At 44.0% G+C, this 19,204-nt stretch overlaps 1 protein-coding gene across 8 annotated transcripts in view; it reads left to right on the top strand.

Annotated features, from left to right (window-relative positions):
- The window catches only part of LOC140483840 (FERM domain-containing protein 4B-like), a 371,993-nt gene that overhangs the window by 312,438 nt on the left and 40,351 nt on the right, over positions 1 to 19,204 (top strand). The gene's annotated exons all lie outside the window — the stretch shown is intronic.

Raw genomic sequence — 19,204 nt, 5'->3', positions numbered from 1 at the left:
TTTGAGGAATCAAAAATGTGTTAATCACCACAGCCTCCCAGCCTCCGATCTGCTCTTGCAGTTGTTGAATTTATATGGTTAATCCAGTTCAGGTTCTGGTCAATGATAGCCCCAGCTGTTGCTAGTAAGAAATTCAGTGAAAGTATGCTGCTTCATCTCATGGAGAGGGATTGCTAGATTCTAGTTGTTAATATCATCTATGGAATCAAATGCTGGGTGTATTCCTTTCCTTCATATGTCAGCTTATCTAAATATCTTTCATGGCAATCTCGTGAATCTTGATTTTTTTTTTTAAGTTTGATGTTCAGCACCATTCTGGGCTGCTCGAATATTGAAGTCTTCATTCATTTGTGGTAGGACCTGAACAACTGGACATCAGCTGAAAATGCACAAGTAACATTTGTGCCTGGTAAATATAAGCTAATGACCATTTCCAAGCAGACCTTCTGTAGCAAGTACCTCACCTCCTGACTCCTCTATTTGCAAGGCACTCTTCAAATATGATGGAACACTATTCATTTGCCTGAAGGAGTACAACTCCAACAACATTCAAGAAACTTGATATCATCCAGGGCACAGCTGCTGGATTGGCACCCATCCTTTTAAATGTATTCCCCCACCACTGAACCACAGTATCAGAAATGTACACCATATCATCAGATCTACTGCAGTAACTTATCGAATCTCCTTACATCGTCTCTTCAAACCCAATCGATCTCCTGGAAATCATCTCTCCAGCTAGTTAACTCTGTTTAGTCCACAAATATGACCATGAGCGCCCAGTGACCTGCCACTTGAATTCTCCACCTTGCACTCGTTGCAAGGCATCTCTGTCCTTTGTTTGCTGCACTGTTTTAGTGAAATGTTTGAATTTTGACAAATGGCAATTCATAGTTCAATTAGACATGCCACAAACCTCAGGACTGTTGTGTTCAGGAATTTCATACCCCATAGCCCCATTTTGTTTTCTTTGGTTTTGTTTTTTTTGTTTCAGACAGGAACATTCCTCTGGGGAATATAATTGCTTCCTTTTCTATTTTTGTCCTGTTTCTGTTCTTGTGTACTTTTGAGAATTCTGTCACTCCTTCCTGTCCTCTGCACTTTCACAGACCATTCTGATTTTGGCCCTTTAAAACTATTACACCACATTCGTTTTTCCAGTCAAGTTGAATGATTGATCTTTGACCTGAAGAGTTAACCCTGTTCCTCCCTTCACAGAAGCTGCTTCACCTGCAGAGTGTTTCTAGTTTGTTTTCATGTTGTCATAATTTTCAGGTGTCTGCAGCATGTTTCTTTTAGGGTAATTGTTGCTGAGTTCCCTTTTTGCATCAGGCTGTTTTTGTTGCCTGCCAGTATTTCACACTGCTGCCAGATACAAAGTTAAAATTCGCACAACACCAGGTTATAGTCTTAACAGGTTTAATTGGAATCAGAGCGCTAGTCCTTCACAACACCCCAGTCTAACATCGGCATCTCCAAATCATGGCTGCCAGATACAATTGTCTCACAATCCAATTTTTTTATTTCAAAAATATACTTTATTCATAAAATTATTTGGATCTCTATACAATCAGTCATGCCATTCTTATGCAAAAACATTATATTGCTTTACATACAGACATCAAAATTTATTTTTCCTATATACAAGTCTGTACATTTACTATCCAGTTCTTCTGCTGAGGTGTCAGCAGAGCCCAAGTGACTGGGTGGGCCCCCTGTTCTTCTTAGGCAGGCAGATGTTACATGGTGGTCTTTCCCCACCACGCCTTGGTGGCAGATGCCCCAAGCTTCAGCGCGTCCCTCAACACGTAGTCCTGGACCTTGGAATGTGCCAGTCTGCAACACTGTCGGGGTCAACTCCTTCAGCTGAAAGATCAACAGGTTTCGGACTGCCCAGAGAGCGTCCTTCACTGAGTTGATGATCCTCTAGGCACAGTTGATGTTCGTCTCGGTGTGTGTCCCGGGGAACAGACCGTAGAGCACGGAGTCCCACGTCACGGCGCTGCTCAGGACAAACCTCGACAAGCACCACTGCATTCTTCTCCTGACGGACTTGAGGTCAAAGGTGTTTTTCTTCAAACTTCTCCACGAAGGACAGGTGATACGGAACGGTCCACCTACTCGGAGCATTCCGTGGCAGCAAGGCCAGGCCCATCCTTTGCAACACCGGGGACAGGTAGAACCTCAGTACGTAGTGACACTTGGTGTTTGCGTACCGGGATCCAAGCACAGCTTGATGCAGCCACACACAAAGGTGGCCATCAGGGTGAGGGTGGAATTGGGTGTATCTTTTCCCCCGTTGCCCAGATCTTTGTACAGCGAGTCCCTTCAGACCTGGTCCATCTTTGACCTCCATATAAATTGGAAGATGGCCCAGGTGACTGCAGCGGCACAGGTTCTGGGAATAGGACAGAGCTGTGCCGCATATAACAACACTGACAGTGCCTCACACCTGATGACCAGGTTTTTTTCCCTGCGATGGAGAGCGACAGTAGCTTCCATCTGCCCAGTTTCTGCCTCACTTTGCTGATACGCTCCTCCCAAGACTTGGCGCACGCCTCAGCCCCCCAAATGCCCAACATCTTCAGGTGGTCAGTCCTCACGGTGAGGGGGATCGAGGATTGGTCGGTCCAGTTCCCGAAGAGCATTGCCTCGCTCTTGCCTCGTTTTACCTTGGTCCCTGAGGCCTGTTCAAACTGGTCACATATGCACACGGACAGCGGATCCGAGCAGAAATTGGCAACGTCGTCCATGTACAGGGAGGCCTTAACCTGCAGGCCCCCGCTGCCAGGAATAGTCACCCCTCTCGGGCTCGCATCCTTCCTGATGGACTCGGCAAATGGCTCTATGCAGCACACAAACAAGGCAGGAGAGAGAGGGCAGCCCTGCTTGACTCCAGATCTGACTGGGAAGCTATCTGATTTCCACCCATTGATTGAAACTGCACTGACAATGTTGGTGTAGAGCAATCTGATCCAATTGCAGATTCCCTCCCCAAAGCCCATTTTGGAGAGAACATCTCTCATATACCTGTGTGATATCCTGTCAAAGGCTTTCTCCTGGTCCAGGCTGATCAGGCAGGTGTCCAACCCTCCGTCCTGCACGTAGGCGATCGTATCCCTGAGGAGTGCGAGACTCTCGGCGATCTTCCTGCCTGGTACTGCACCGGTTTGGTTAGGGTGAATCACCGACCCCAGAGCAGACCTGACCCGGTTGGCGATTACTTTTGACAGGATTTTGTAATCCGCATTCAACAGTGAGATTGGTCTCTAATTTTTGAGTTCCTCCCTCTTCCCCTTCTGCTTGTAGATGAGGATGATGAGGCCTTTCCTCATGGATTCATTCATGGTACCTGCCAGAAGCATACTGACATACACCTCCAGCAGGTCCTGGCCAATCAAGTCCCACAGAGCGGAATAGAGCTCGACTGGTAAGCCTTCGCTTCCGGGAGTTTTATCCTTTTTGAAGGGCTCTAGGGCCGTGGTCAGCTCATCCAGAGATAGCGGCTGGTCCAGCCTCTCCCGTGTTCTATCGTCTAAGACCTCCGTGATAGAGGACAGGAACGACTGGGAGGCCGCGCTGTCGGTCGGCTTCGCGTCATACAGACTGGCATCGAAGGATTTACTGATCCTCATGATGTCAGCCTGAGATGACGTTACCGAGCCATCTTCTTCCTTCATGCTGCTGAGCATGGAGCTCTCATTGTCTACCTTCTGGAAGAAGAAACGTGAGCACGTCTCGTCCTGCTCCACCGAGCGGACCCTTGACCGGAAGATTATCTTGGAGGCCTCCGAAGCAAAGAGCGAGGCTTGCTGGCCCTTCACCTCCTTGAGGTCCTCCGTGACATTGACTCCCATCGTCTGCAGCAGGAGCAGGTTCTGCATACTTTCCTGGAGCTGGGACAGTTTTCCCCACCTCTCTCTCGCCTCCTGAACACCTTTTGAGGATGAAGAACCTCTTGATGTTCCCTTTTACTGTTTCCCACCAGTCTGCTGGGGACTCAAAAGGGGCTTCACTGTTCTCCAACCTGCGTAGTCCCTCTTGAGCTCCTCAATGTTTCCCGGGGTCAACAGTTTTGTGTTCAGCTTCCACGTTCCCTTGCCTGCCCGCTGCTCATCCTGTAGGTGACAGTCGGCCAGCAGGAGGCAGTGGTCAGAGAAGAACACCGGCTCGATGTCAGTGGATCTGATTTGAAAGCGTTCAGGACACAAACAGGTAATCTAACCATGAGTGGATAGACCCACCTGCCCGTGACCAGGTGTATCTACGCTGCGCTCCGTCTGCAGGGGTGCTGAAGACGTCGTGCAGCTTGGCATCGTTTACCGTGTACATCAGGGCTCTGGATGTGGCATCCAGTTTAATGTCGCCCCCAAAACCACCACCACCACCCCCCCCTCCCCACCGGATCGTCCATTTGCATCAATGATACAGTTCAAGTCTCTGGCCAGAATGACCGGCCTGCACATAGCCAGCAAACGTGGAAGCTGCTGCAGGGCGGCCAACCGTTCACTCTTACCCACTGGGGTGTACACATTAATCAGTCTCAGGGGAGCATTCCTGTACATGACCTCGTAGGCGACGAGGAGGCGCCCACCCACCACCTCCTTAACCTCGGAGATGGTGAAGTTGCCTCCTCACAACAGGATACCCAGGCCGGAGGCGTGGCTATCGTTGTCCCCCGACCAAACTGACGGCCCATTGGCCCACCAGCTCGACCATCTCCTGTAGCCGCTGAGGTGTGGTATCCCACACTCCTGCAGAAACAGGATGTCGGCTTTAACATTGGCCAGGAAGGCCATCGTAGAAACACATCACGTAGCCGATTTGATGCTGGTAATTTTTAAGCCCATTGTAACAGTTTACGAGGTTAACGGTGCCCATTTGCTGCTGGTCTTGCCCCTCTGGGGTAGCTGTGTGCATCCCTGTGGTGACGGCAAACTGCTGGACCCTCCCAGGTCTGAGGTAGCTGTCCGGCTCCACGCTGGAGCCATTTCCCCGCTCTGGTGTCTTCAGATTGGGCCCAGGGTCCGCACAGTCCAGTTCTCCATCTGACAGCAGGGCTGTCACAGGACCGCCTCTCCCAGTTACCTGGAGCTGTGGGCCGGTGGGTACCTCTTGGTACTCACCGGGTGGGGGGAGGCCTTTACCCATCCCCTCAGCGGGATCGTCTTTCCCTGCTTGGGCGGTGCTGCCCTCCTTTTTCCCCATGGCGCTCTGTCTCTTCCTCTGGTGACTACCCTCCTTGCACCCGTCCTCACCGTTGGAAGAGCTGCCTGTATCCTCGTCGTGTAGGTGTCGCTTCCCCCTTCGCTGGGGGACTTTGGGAGGTTTCCTCTTCCTGCTTTTGACAGTAATCTAATCCTCTGCCTCCTTTGATCCCTCCTCTTCCATTTCCTCCGTCTGTCTTGAAGGAGCTTGGATCGGCTGCTGCATCTCCCCGCTGTCTGCTCCGCTACAGCCTGCTCTTCCTTTTGGGTGCCTTCAGACACCGTTCCCGTGCTGTTTTGTGGTACCTTGCTGGTCTTAGGCGGTCCACGGCTCGTGTTGTCACTTCCGGCCATCTGTGCGTAGGTGGCGTCCCCTCATCTTGGGCAGGCCTTGTACATGTGGCCCGCCTCTCCGCACAGATTACAGTTCTTGGCCTCCTTACATTCCTTGGTCGGGTGGCCTTCCTGCTTGCAGTTTCGGCAGACGGTCACCTTACAATCCGCTGCCATGTGGCCTGACCTCCTGCAGGTTCTGCACACTTTTGGCTGCCCTGCGTATGTCAGGTAACCTCTGCTTCCTCCAATGGCAAAGCTGGAGGGTGGGTGGCAGTACATGGTTTTTTTATTTCAAAATATACTTTATTCATAGAAATAAATCTTTGGTACTTGTACAATTTGCCATGTTGTTCATAGATATATACATTACATGTCTTAACATTACAAAGAATAGATTGAATTAATCGAATTTATAGTTATCCTATTTACAGTTACCTTTATTAACCATCCAGTCTCTTGGTATTTAGCTGTGGCTTCAGCAGAACCCACCTGCTGAGTGGGTGCCCTGTTATACGATAGCAAAGGAAACTTCTTTAACCCCCAGTTTACGGGGTTACCATTGTCCATTTGACTGTCCTGTCTCTGTCTCTGGGGTAGCTGTCTACATCCCCATGGTGAGCACGAACTGCTGGACCTTCGCTGGGCTGAGGTAGCTATCCATCTCCTCACTGGGGTCATTTACCCGCTCTGGTGTCATTGAGCCAACACAAGGGTCTATACTGTCCAGTTCTGTGTCTGACAATGGGACAGCTCTCAGTTGCCTGTAGTTGTGGGGCAGTGGGTACCCCCTGGTTCTCACTGGGTGGAGGGTGGACTTTGGGGGGTCCATTGTTTCCTGGTTGGGAGGAAATGCCCTCCTCTTTACCTACGGTGCTCTGTCTCTTCTTCTGGTGGTAATGACCTTCTTTGCGCCCATCTTCCCCCCTCCGAAGAGCTGGACGTCCCTCCCTCATGCAGCTGTCTTTTCCCCTTTTGCTGGGAGGCTTTGGGGGCCTGGCAGGATTTTCTCTTCCTGTTTTTAACAAGTATCCACTCCTCTTCCTGCTTGATTGCCATCTCCTCCATTTCTTCCATCTGCCCAGCTAGAGCTAGGATCGGCTGCTGTGTCTCTCCGCTGGCTGCCGCCTCCTCCACTCCAGCCTGTTCTTCTTTCTGAGTGCCACCAGACTCCGTTTCCCTGCTGTCTGGGTGGACCTTACTGGTCTTTGGGGGTCCACGGCTCGCATTGCCACCTCCAGCCATCTGTGCGTAAGTGCCCCCCCCCCCCACCGGTCTTGGGCAGGTCTTATACATGTGGCCTGCCTCTCCGCACATGTTGCAGCTCTTTTCTTCCTGGCAGTCCTTAGTCAAGTGACCCTCCTGTTTGCAGTTCCTGCAGATGGTCACTTTGCAATCCGCCGCCACGTGTCCCGACTTTCCGCAGGTTCGGCACACTTTCGGCTGCCCTGCATATGTCAGGTAGCCTCTGCTCCCTCCAATTGTGAAGCTCGAGGGTGGGTGGAGGATGTTCCCACTGTCATCGGCCCTCAGAGTTACCCTGACCTGCCGCTTACTGGTCCAGATCCTAAATGGGTCGATCACATCAGTGGCTTCTCCCTCAACTTGGACGTACCTTCCCAGGAAGGTCAGGACATCAGCCGCTGGAACATAGGGGTTGTACATATGGATTGTAACAACCCGATTTCCTCTGTGCAGGAAGCACACACAATGGGGTCGCCGACAAGTTGGAAAACAGCGGCTTCACTTCCTTCTCCTTTTAAAGACCTTCAGGAGCTGTTTGCACTGCTTCACACTTCTGAAGGTCACATCAAAGTAGCCTGCCCCAGGGAAATCCTGCAGGCAGTACACGTCCGCTGCGGCGAACCCACAGCATCCCAACAGTACTTTCTTAATAAACAGGATGCGGTCAACTGGTGTACGATCCTCTACCACCTTCACAGTCACCCGGACTGTTTCGAACCCCCTGCCCAGGGCTGCGGGCAGCTGCTGAGGCCATAGCTCTGAGGTTGGCTGGTACCTGAATTGGCGTTAGGCCGAAGCCAGCATAAAGATCCACTAAGAGCAGGTCAGCACAACCAAACAATCCTCCAACGTCCAATCACGATACAGCGATGGTCTCCAGCAGCTCCGACTCGCAACACGATCCCCGTGGTTTCTCCCCCCGCAGCACAAGTCTGCTACGTCGAACCTGCAGCACTCGAGTAGAATCTCTTCCTCTGGTCCTCAGAAGCTACTCATTCTGAGCCAAAAGTCTTGGAATCAAGGCGCAAACACCATGAAGTAACTGCACAGAAGTTGGTATCCATCACCCTTTATTTACATGTGCACAGTATACTGGCTGTAACCAGCCAGCTCAAAGTCAGGACCCTCTGAATCCCCTGTTTTATATTTTTTAACACCCAGGTGGCCAGTGACTAGCAGTGCCCTTCGCAAAAGGGCACCATTCTGTTTATTATTTTTTTAAATAACCCCCACATTCCCGCCTAACTGCGGTAGTGCTTATTTTTTTTCCCCAGCACCCATGGGGTGTGTGTGTGTGTGTGTGTGTGTGTGTGTGTGTGAGAGACACAAGGTGCACTAATCTTTATTCAATTTCCACCACCAGGAAGATAGGAAAACACCCGAGTGGCCAGTGACAAGCAGTGCCCTTCACATCAAAGGGCAATGCTGTGTGATCAAAACCGTGAAGGGGAGGGTAGGGACTAAATCAGAGTTGGAGGGGGAAATAATGCACTCCACTCCCTGCGGCGCCCACCTATTCCTGAACAGCTCCAGGGTGTTGGTGGACACCACATGCTCCTTCTGCAAGGACACCCGGGCCCTAACGTAACCGCGGAAGAGGGGCAGGCAGTCGTCCCTCACTACCCCCTCCACGGCCCGCTGCCTGGACCTGTTGATGGCTAGTTTGGTCAGGCCCAGGAGCAGACCCACGAGGAGGTCTTCAGATCTGCCCTCCCTCCTCCATACCGGGTACCCAAAGATCAGGAGCGTGGGACTGAAGTGCAACCAAAAGCAGAGAAGGAGGTTTTTGAGAAAATCAAAAAGGGGAGTGCAAATGCCCACACCCAGTATATACATGGTCCACAGACTCCACCGCACCACAGAACAAGCAGTTGGGCTGGGAGTCTGTGAACCACTGCAATCTGCGGTTGCAGGGGACTGCTGTGTGCAGCACCCTCCACCCCAGAACCCTGAGAGAAAGGGGGCGGAGTCCCACATCAAGAGCCTTCCAGGCTCCCCTGTTTATCTGTCAGCCAAGGGGCTCTGATTGGGGTTGTTAACCTGGGCCAAACAAAGATCTTCTAGTTAATACGATCTGTCTTTTCACTGTGCCTCAGTACATGTGACAATAAATTCAATTCAAATTCAAATTAGGTTCCAATCACTGTACACCACTCACCAATTGATAAGTTCTTCTGATTTGACCAATCAAAACCAAGCTAGATGGAAAAACTTGACGATTATTATTGTATAAGATAATTTCCCTCCCTTTTCTTTTTAAAATTCTGCAACTTAATTATCAAACTATCAGATCTCCTCTTCGACTCGCTTCTCAAGAAGAACAGTTTCAACATCTCTAATCAATCTTCATAACTAGGATTTATCATTCCTGGAACCATCTTCCGCACTGTCTGTGCATTCAATTCTTCCTGGAAATGTGTACAATACTGCAACTGAGTTCTAACAAATATCCCAAACAGATTCAACATCATCTCCTTGCTTTTGTGCCCTGTGCCCCTAATTAGTAAAGATGAGGACACTGTTGACTGTTCTGTCGAACTATACTATGACCTTTAATTATTTATGCACATATATATCCAGTTTGCTCTACTCCTGCATCCCTTAAGATTGGACACCTTATTTGAAATTGTCTCCTCTTTCTGACAAAATGCATGATCTTATACTCCTGTGTTTATGTGAAATATTTATGTATATAATCAGTCACCTCTTAATTTTATTAGTGTTCATGATAAATAGTTACATTACAGATAAATAATCAGGCAGCATATAAATTTCTTCAAGGCGTCTGCTGAGAAACCTGATCTCAACCAGGTTAACAATAGATTGTTCCCACTTTTTGATCACTATCCAGTAACTCTGGCTGGAAACCATAAACAGGTCAGATGATAAGATTGAATTGACTTTATGCAATCAAGCTCATGTACTTTTCCAACATTTTCAATGCACTTATTTTCAAGCAATGATCATGTGAAGGCTCTGGACCCAAAGCAAAACACCATTTTGTGGGCTTTTAATATATAGAAGTTGATGTTGGCTAACCTTTTCAAGTCTCCATTAGATTTTATTTAAATTGTCTTGCAGTTCTGAATAGTCTGCTGTTCTATTGTTTTAACATTTATGCTAGAACTCTGTCACTCCACAAACTGTAAAAAGTGACATCAAATTCCCACCTTTAGGATTTTGCATTAAACCCTAACTGTTAATAATTTTATTTGAGATGTGCAAACTTGAGGATTAGATGCAATATGGTGGAACAGTGACTAGCTCAAACCCATTTCAGTTTGTTCTGTAGTTACCGGAAGTATTAGGCCAACACTAAATATTGGAGCAGGAGTATGATTAGAAATGTCAAAATGTATGCAAATCATTTTCTTTGGAGTATGTGCAGAAAAGTACAGTAAAATTAATGTGCAATAATTCAAACTATATATTGTGCATTTTCAAATATGCTAACATCTATTTCAAAGCAAAATCTGTACAGTAGAATGAAAACCAATATTGCAATGCCAAAAAAGTGAACTTTTTTTTATTAAAATCAAACACTGACAAATCTCCAGCCTGTGGAGAGTGAAATAGTTAATATTTTTGGTTGAATAAAAAATTGAGGAAAAGTCATTTTTGATTCAAAACAGTAACTGTTTTTCCTCTCTCCAAATATACTGTCAACCTGAGTATTAAGCCTTTTCTGTTTGTTTGATTTCCAGTGTCTTCAGTATTTTGCTTGAACTTTTATTACAGTAAAGATTTTGATAGTAGTAGACTTCTTGGGCCACATACTTTACTTTCAGTTGCTAACCCTATATGTTCATTGTAAACCTCATGAGGATTTCCAGCAGCTCCAGTCAAATACCAAATAGGTTAAGCTGCTGTGAGTCTGCCTGTGAGAATATTGTTTGTTACGTTTTGGTTGTTGCACTGACTAAAGGCAATAACATGCTTCAGTAACAGTCTCTCTCTTTTCCTTGGCCCGCAATGTTTCCCTCCTTCCCTCCCTGTAGGGAAGCACCTGGTCTCCACTCAGTATTTTTCCACAAAGGCACAGATGCAGTCAGTAAGAGATCTTTAATTCCTATTTTCCTTCTAATTATATAGTGTTACTTGAAAGATGAAGTGCTGCTTTTTCCTCCCCCTTTTTTATGTACACACACCCACACATAGTGATGTTCCCCATAAGTAAATGAAAAGATCCTGCTAAAATCTAGTCAAGTTTTTAATTTATTAGAAAGATTGAAACATCTTATGACCGTTCTTGTCACCTGAACAAAACTTATTTTACTTGAAACTAATTTAGTTTCAAATGCAATTTAATATTTGGTGAAACATCTGTGTACTTATTTAAAATTGTACATTAATTACCAACTAAAGTTTAACTTTATCCTCTTGTTGTCTTGTTTGCTTCACAAATGCCATTATGTGTTCTACCCAGTGATAAAATTTAGCTTTGTTACATTTCAGTTTGGAAAACTGAAATGTTCGAAACAAATGGTAGCTATATTCCAATAAATTTTTAAACCTGTAACTTTAAGAATTCATCGTTCTGCATAGCATAAGTGCTGAGCTCCTATTTAAATTTTTCTTATCCTATTAAAGCATTACAAAAGCCATAATTGGGTAAATTATCTTAAATGTTATGAATATACTATTTAAAAGTATTGTTTGTCATTTACTTCAGCGTGTTTCAACAGCTGAAGTAGCAATGATACCAGCCACTGATTTGAAATATAGAAATGATTATATTTCATGAAAAAACACTGCTTATGTGGGTTTTCATGGATTTTTGCTGTTTTTTTTCTACGCCAATTCAAAGTGGCTTTAATCAACAACTTGTTTCTAATAGCTTTAGAAATAACAAAGCTTTCAGACACGTCACTGAGCGACAACCCCACGATTTTTGAAAGTTTACTTGATCCCCATTAATGTTATTAGTTCAAACAAATTATTTTCCCAGTTCTGGCTCATAGCTTTAAATGAACCCTGCGTATCATTGCATCTCATTGCCATTGTCTCTGGGTCCTTGGCTGACAGTGTTATGAAGAAATTCAAATTATTTCTATCAAATGATAGATGACCATGTTATTTTGGGTGAATGCTAATTGGTGAAATAATGTTGGAGGAATTCGTATTGAGGTAAGGGTATAAAAGTTACTGCATGAGATTGAAGTTGACAATGTTGGCTGTTGTGAGGTTTAATGTAAAAGTTTCATTTTTTAAAAAAAAGTCAAGATGCATGGTGTGAGTAGCTAAATATAGAATTTTTGGCATGAACAGAATGAATGATTTCCGTTCAGTCAGTTTTGAGTGACACAAGTTTGGGAGGGGGAGAAAATGTGGAAGTGTTAGTTGTATCCTTCAACTTACTGAGGTCATTTTAAATACCCAATTATTACTTTGAAAAGGCCCTCAATCTTCCTCCCAAAACAATAATATACTTTGTGCAGTGGAAGGTGGGTGAGAGTGAGATGATTTTTTTTAAAAAAAATTTATTTCTTTAAAAGATGATGCCTTCTGCACCACCACCACTTTCGTCCCCCAACCCCTGCCAGCTAAAACTGACTTGCTGCTATTCTGCCTCTCTGCCTGACCTCCAAACCTACCTCCCTCTTCATCTTGCACATTGTTGCTCTTTAGGGGTGGCACAGTGGCTCAGTGGTTAGCACTGTGCCTCACAGCTCTAGGGTCTCTGGTTCAATTCCAGCCTCTGGTGACTGTGTGCAGACTCCACGCAGACATTCTCCCCGTGTCTGATTGTTTCCTCCGGGTGCTCCGGTTTCCCCTCTCAGTCCAAAGGCGTGTAGCTCAGATGGATTGGCCATGCTAAATTGTCCATGGTGTTAGGTGCATTAGTCAGAGGGAAATAGGTCTGGCTGGGTTACTCTTCAAAGGGTCACTGTGGACTTGTTGGACTGAAGGGCCTGTTTCCACACTGTAGGGAATCTAATCTACTGAGTCCCCAGTAGGTTCATGCTGAAAAAGCCTGAGACTCACCTGGGTCTAGAACCCATTGCTGATCCTCATGAGCTTCCTTGCACTCCCAGCAGTATCCATTGCATAGTCGTGCTAAAGCAGCTGACCAATAAGGTTGACCAGCAACTGATGTGTAGGGCATCCTGCCTCTGAGGGGGATAAAGTGTGACTGTCAACCTACCTGGGCCTCTGTTTGAGCTCCTAATTGTAGAGAATTCCCCACTGAAACAGTACTGAAGCTAGTTGTAACATTTTAATGCCCATACGGCTGAGATTAACTCCAGAGATTGAACTTGGAAGATTCCTGCTAGTTCATTCATTATACAAATACTTTACTTGCCAATTAATTACTGATAGCCACTTGACTTTATCAATCATACAGTTATGACAACCAGACAAATCAATCATACTTCCAAATTACTACAGGATTATAATCTGAAAGTGTTGGTTACACCAACATGAGTAAAGACTGAAGTCAAAATGTAAGAATGATAACATATGTAGGTCTGGATTTTATGGTCAGCAGCCAATGAATGGCACATTATTCTTACAATTGGTTAGGATTCTGAAACCGCACACCCCCTTCTAAAAGGGGCTCGGAATTTATGTGAACAAACAGCACGTCTCTTCAACTGAACAGATTGAAGAATATTTACAGAGGGGCACCACACTGGTTCTAGTTTACATCACGTTTGAACTTCTGGTTAACAGTAAATTGGTCCAGCAAGTAAAGTGGTATTATCCGAGAGGGGAAGGAAAAGCAGTGTAATTTGTATTTTCATTTTAATTTCAAAAACCCATTACAACAATTATAATCTAAGGGAATGTGCCACACCAGTGTGAATATTTTCTTAAGACCATGTGTTTGATCAGTGATCATTTTTATCACTGTTCAAAGTTAAAAATGAGCTATTGGACAAATGCTAATTCTGTCAGGTATAGGGACACATACTCCAATTGTAGCATTCTCATATTATCTTTCAGTGCTAAATCTCTCTGAAGGTGACAGTGAAACAAGGCTTATGGCGAAGCAGAGCAATTCAAACAGCAGTTTCCTGACTTCTGCCCTAAACTGCACAGATGCAAATGTTGGAAGTTGGACACTTTACTCCTTTTAATTGACGTAGTCTCGCTCTTGTATCATCATAAAATTGGACCTATAAACTTCAGTGGGATCTGCTAATAGCACCACTGACACCAATATTGTATCTCCACTATATTCAGACTATTTTCTGAAATTTGCTGCACTTCCATGGGTTCCTTTTTATTGAGTTATAAATTGAGAACTGTCAGTGATCACACATCGTAATACTAAGCCTTTTCTCATTACGTGTCTCTTGGTGAGAGAGTACCTATTGGACTGTTAGCCGTATAAGGTTCCAGTTCTCTGAGAAGTGATAGAATAGGGAGAGAGTGAAAGGGGAAAATAGGAATTATTTTTCTGTTAGTCTGTACAAGAAAGACATTTAGATGGGTGAAGAAGAATTCAATTCCTGGAAGCAATTGGTCCTATACTGTATAGGTGACTGAGTGTTCAGCTGTACAAGAACAGGAGTTTGCATGCTTCACAACAAATATTAGGACTAACAATTTATGGGCAGACTTTGATTAACAAACAAAAGCATTTGCATTGGAAATTGCATTTCTGGCCATATGCCACTATTAGCAGGTACAACCTTCAAGGTACCTGTGACATATAAACTCTGGCAGTCCAGGCCCCCAGGTTGTTCCACCCCCACAGACAAGTGCATGCTGCTGAGTCTTATTTGCACTTATTCTTGTTTCGTGTTTTGTCCTGTCTGAATTTCTTTTTTAGAAAGATTGTCATGTTGGTAGATAAATTGTATTTCAGAACTCTGAATAATATTTTAAAACAAGTAATTAAATCATGCATTTAAACTTCTGTGTGGCTGTCAAGCCTTCATGAAATACAGCCCTTGAAGAAAGTCTTAAGGAATCCTTCTTTAAACTGTGATTTTCAGCACTATTACTTCGATGTGAAAATCCATCGTAATTTCAACAAGTAGTTGTCTGCCAGATAAAATACTATTGCAGTACAACAGCTATAAAGAGACAGCTTGCATTTGTGTATTACTGTTCACAACCTTGATGTCTCCCAAAATTTTGTTTGTCACAGTTAAAATGGCACTTTATGCACAGCATTGTTTCCTTAAATGACAGTGAGTTAAATGATTTGATGATCTGTTTTAATGGGACATAATGAAATATGATGCCAGGGGAGCATGACTGGTCCTTTTGCTAATAGTGTCAGAGAGCTCTTACAGGAAGGTGATATTTGGTATGTTGTAACATTTCATCTCTCAGTACTGCCTAGATTGGATGCCAAAATGTCTGGAATAGTGATTGTATTTATCACCCTTTCCCTTCAGTAAGAGTGCTCGCCACAAAGTCGAGGCTGACTCCTAATACTACACTGATCATACCGCAATGTACAAACTAACCTTTTCAGTGTTTATGGATCATTCCTTCAGCATTGAGCTTTTCTGATCAATGTTATTTTGCTGTTGCTAATGCAGTGGACTGACTAAAGCAAAAATACCTGAAATTCCATTAACTATGGGCTGTGACAATGTCAGCACCTTTTAAAGGTTAACATCTTTTGCAATGGTTAGTGTTATTATATGAGAACATATTCTCTTCTGGAATTCTTTAATTAGAAAAGCTTCTATTTCATGGTTTTGGTTTCACAACTACCTTTTAAAATCCAGATTTATACTTGTTCTGCAGGTCTTTTATCTTTATCAGGGGAGCAGTAATGACTAAGATTTGTGATAATGACTGTGCTTGAGGGTGGTTATCTCAAGCTTGACTCATTGGTTTTGAGATTGAGTACTAAGAATTTTTTCTGTATCTGTGGGTGCATGACATAAGTCTGTGGAAACTAGTAAAAATAGAACTCTTTCTTGACTTTCGCGGCATTTTGTATGTCTCCCCTGTTATTTTGGTTAAAGAAAGTTGATGAAGCCACTAAATTATTGTGTCTTATGTGTGAAAAATATTGTTGATGCTGTAATTGTGTACTTTTCAATTTGGTTTTAGCAATTCAGCCATCAAGTTATTGAATGTTAAAATGGCAGCATTCACTTTAAGTATTGGTATTTCAGGAATGTAAATAAAATGCACAGCACCATATTCAATTATCATAAAGGTATTATGTTTAAACCAATCTGCCTCATAAATGTTTTTTTAAAAAAAACTTAATGATCGGAATGGAAACTGACTAACAAAATCAAAATAAGCTGCTTTGCTAAACAAAAAGTAACCATGAAAATATTGGCCACTGTTTGTTAAATTAATAATTTTACTTACATTTAAAATTGGGACAAAATGACTTGCATTCTTTAGAAAATCTGGAAATTTCCACATGTTTAACATGAGTCTGAATTCAGTAAACAGTGCACTCATATAAAGCATTGCTTACTGATAGAAGGCTTGAATCTGTCAGAACAAGACGTAGAGATCCAAAGAGGAAGACCTTGTATTTATTTTTCTCAACCGCACCATGGCTCCAACTACTTTGTAGTCAGTTAGATATTTTAAAGTGTCCTACTGAAGGAAAACATGGCACTCAATATACACGTAGCAAGGTCCCGCAAACAACGGAGTTAGATGACAAGATAATCAATTTGTGATAGTGGTTGAGGACGCTGGGTAAGCTCCCCACTCCTCTGGTTAAGACTGAGTTTATTCATTTCACTGGGGGAGAATGAGCCTCAATTGAGCTTCTCCATTTTCCAACAATACTGCACTTCCTTGGTACCTTAGTGGAAGTTTCAGCCGAGAATATATGATAAAGCCTTGAAGCCATGAATTTATGATTCAGGCAATCACCCTGCCACTGAAGGTATTATGAAATCACATGACTGTTTTATATCTAATGAGCTATTTTGAACAGGTTTCTGACAGCCATGCAGCTGCAAAAGCCTCACCCCTCTATCTGCTGACTTTACCATTCACTATAGTATACGGAATAATGAGTTCTACACCTGTTCCTGGAGGTTCAATATCAATATGCCTGAATATTGTGACTTTTTTATTTTTTGCTGATGTTATTGCATTTGACTCTAGAAAAGGTTGAGTCCAATGTAGGTGAACATCTTTACTCACCTTAAGCTTGATGATCACTGGCAGGGATATACTAGATATTGGAAAATGTCCCAATTGGTGCCATGAGTGTTGTGCCACCATTCTTCTTGAGGGATAATTTGTTTTAAAAAAGTAATATTTTTCCAGGAATTAAGCATTTCTGGCATGTTGTAATTTTGCTTGAAATTATAAAGCACTGACTATCTTGGGAGAAAAGAAGGGAGATAAACATACATTCACAGCCATAAAATACCTTAGATGCCTGGCTAAAGATTACAATTAGTTTTGGAGAGCCTTGTCACCAGGGTTTGTAAATTTTCCCACTCCACTCTAGATATCCCACAAGCACCTCTTGTAACGTGGTTGTAGCTGGTCAAAGCTTCAGGAATCTTGTCAATATTGTCTGTTGACACGTGAGTGTCATAAAATCCCCACAGTGCAGAGAGGCGCCATTTGGCCCTTTTGAGACTGCACCAACTCTCCAGAGAGTATCCCATCCTATCCCAATTAAACCCATATTAACCATGCACGTCCTTTGACACTATGGAGAAATTTAGCATGGTCAGTCCACCTAATCTGTACACCTTTGGACTGAGGGAGGAAACTGGAGCACTCTGAAAACCCATGCAGACATGGGGAGAATATGCAAACTCCATGCTGTAACCCGAGGCTGGAATCAAATCTGGTAGCTGGTACTGTGAGGTAGCAGTCTTAACCATTGAGCCACTCTCCTGTACATCATATACTTAAGTTCTAGATTTGGCCGCATGCAGTCTTTTTGGAGTTTGTCCACCTTGGCTCTGTCAATTTATACCGAGGCTAGGCTCGATAAGCTGACTTCTTTTGGTGAAGTGAACTTAGTCAGGATCAACATTGGAAATGGACTGTATTCCAGCAAAAACTCTGGGATACCATTTTTCCAGCCCAGTTAATGGGTAAACAATTGAAAGTGACAGCCCAATGCTCAACAGCTTCAGATACCACTAGCTCCAGCCGATGCAGAGTCCACGTCACCAAGAGGTGGACAGATTATGACCAAAAAGGACCTCCAACCATGCGCATTTCATTGGGGTAGCATTGACAGGAAGGCACATCTCAGGTAGAGGTTTTGGGGGGTTAAAGAAGTTGCATTTGCTTTCATATAACAGGGCACCCACTCAGTAGGTGGGTTCCGCTGAAGCCACAGCCAAATACCAAGAGACTGGATAGTTAATAAAGGTAACTGTTAATAGGATAACTGTGAATTTGATTAATTCAATTTGTTCTCTGTAATGTTAAGACATGCAATGTATATAACTATGAACAGCATGGAAAATTGTACAAGTACCAGAGATTTATTTACATGAATAAAGTATATTTTGAAATAAAAAGAGGTTTTTGGAACCTCACTGGTCCGTTTAGTGGTTAGGGTAGGGAACCTCATGGCGCACCCATTTAAGAGCAACCCAGCTGATCCCATGAAGCTCAGTGGTGCCTTTCCTATTGTGTGTGGAAGTGGTCATAAGTGGTTCATTTTGGCCAGTTGGGTATCCACGATGCTCCGTTTCTAACTGCTGGCCGATCGCCTCTCCTAAAAGCAAGATACTTTTGGATGCTGGAAATCTGAAACAGACGCAATGCTGGAGAAACTCTGCAAGGCTGGCATCAAATCTGTATCAGGGAATCAGAATTAACCTTTCGAGTCCATTAAGAAGCCATGCTGGACTTCAAATGTTAAATCTGTTTAAATACAGCCAGACCTGATGCGTTTCTCTAGTGTTGTGTGTTTGTCCCACCTTCCATGTTATCTCCAGTGGCCTAAAGACTGGGAGCGTTCAGTCTGATGTGTGATAGCCACTTGCAGGTTGAGAATATTTTTCCATACTTGAAAACACTACCAGAGAGCTCTTTCTACAGATAGGTATTTTGGTCAAATATGCTGAAAATTGAACTCTGATGTTCAAGTGACAGAAACCTGTTGTTTGAATTTATGATTTAAAAAAAACTTTCAAATGAATCTTGGTTCTAATCAGAAAGGTAAGAATATGAAAGCTATCTTGTTTGGTAAGCCATGTTCCAGCAATTCTGACTCCCATTATTAATGAAGCTAGTTTCCCCTTTAACAAAGAAACGGTAAGCATATTGACATAGCTGCAAAGTTGCTGAAGAAAGTAATAATTAAACTATGTCCTACTGAACAACCTGGAGAACTGGTTTGGCCAGGTTGCCTACAGACAGCTGACTTGAAATGACACCTCCTGAAAGTGCCCCAAGTAAGAATTTTTTTGAATACAAACATTCAGCAAGGGAAGGAATTCCAATGTGAGCTGAGTGTTCTGTTAATCTTTAGCTCTGTCCATTATGTTCTC

This window comes from Chiloscyllium punctatum, chromosome 12 (assembly GCF_047496795.1).
Source record: "Chiloscyllium punctatum isolate Juve2018m chromosome 12, sChiPun1.3, whole genome shotgun sequence".
Classification (NCBI taxonomy): domain Eukaryota; kingdom Metazoa; phylum Chordata; class Chondrichthyes; order Orectolobiformes; family Hemiscylliidae; genus Chiloscyllium; species Chiloscyllium punctatum.
The sequence above is the reverse complement of the archived record's forward strand: the minus strand, read 5'-3'. Positions and strand labels throughout refer to the sequence as shown.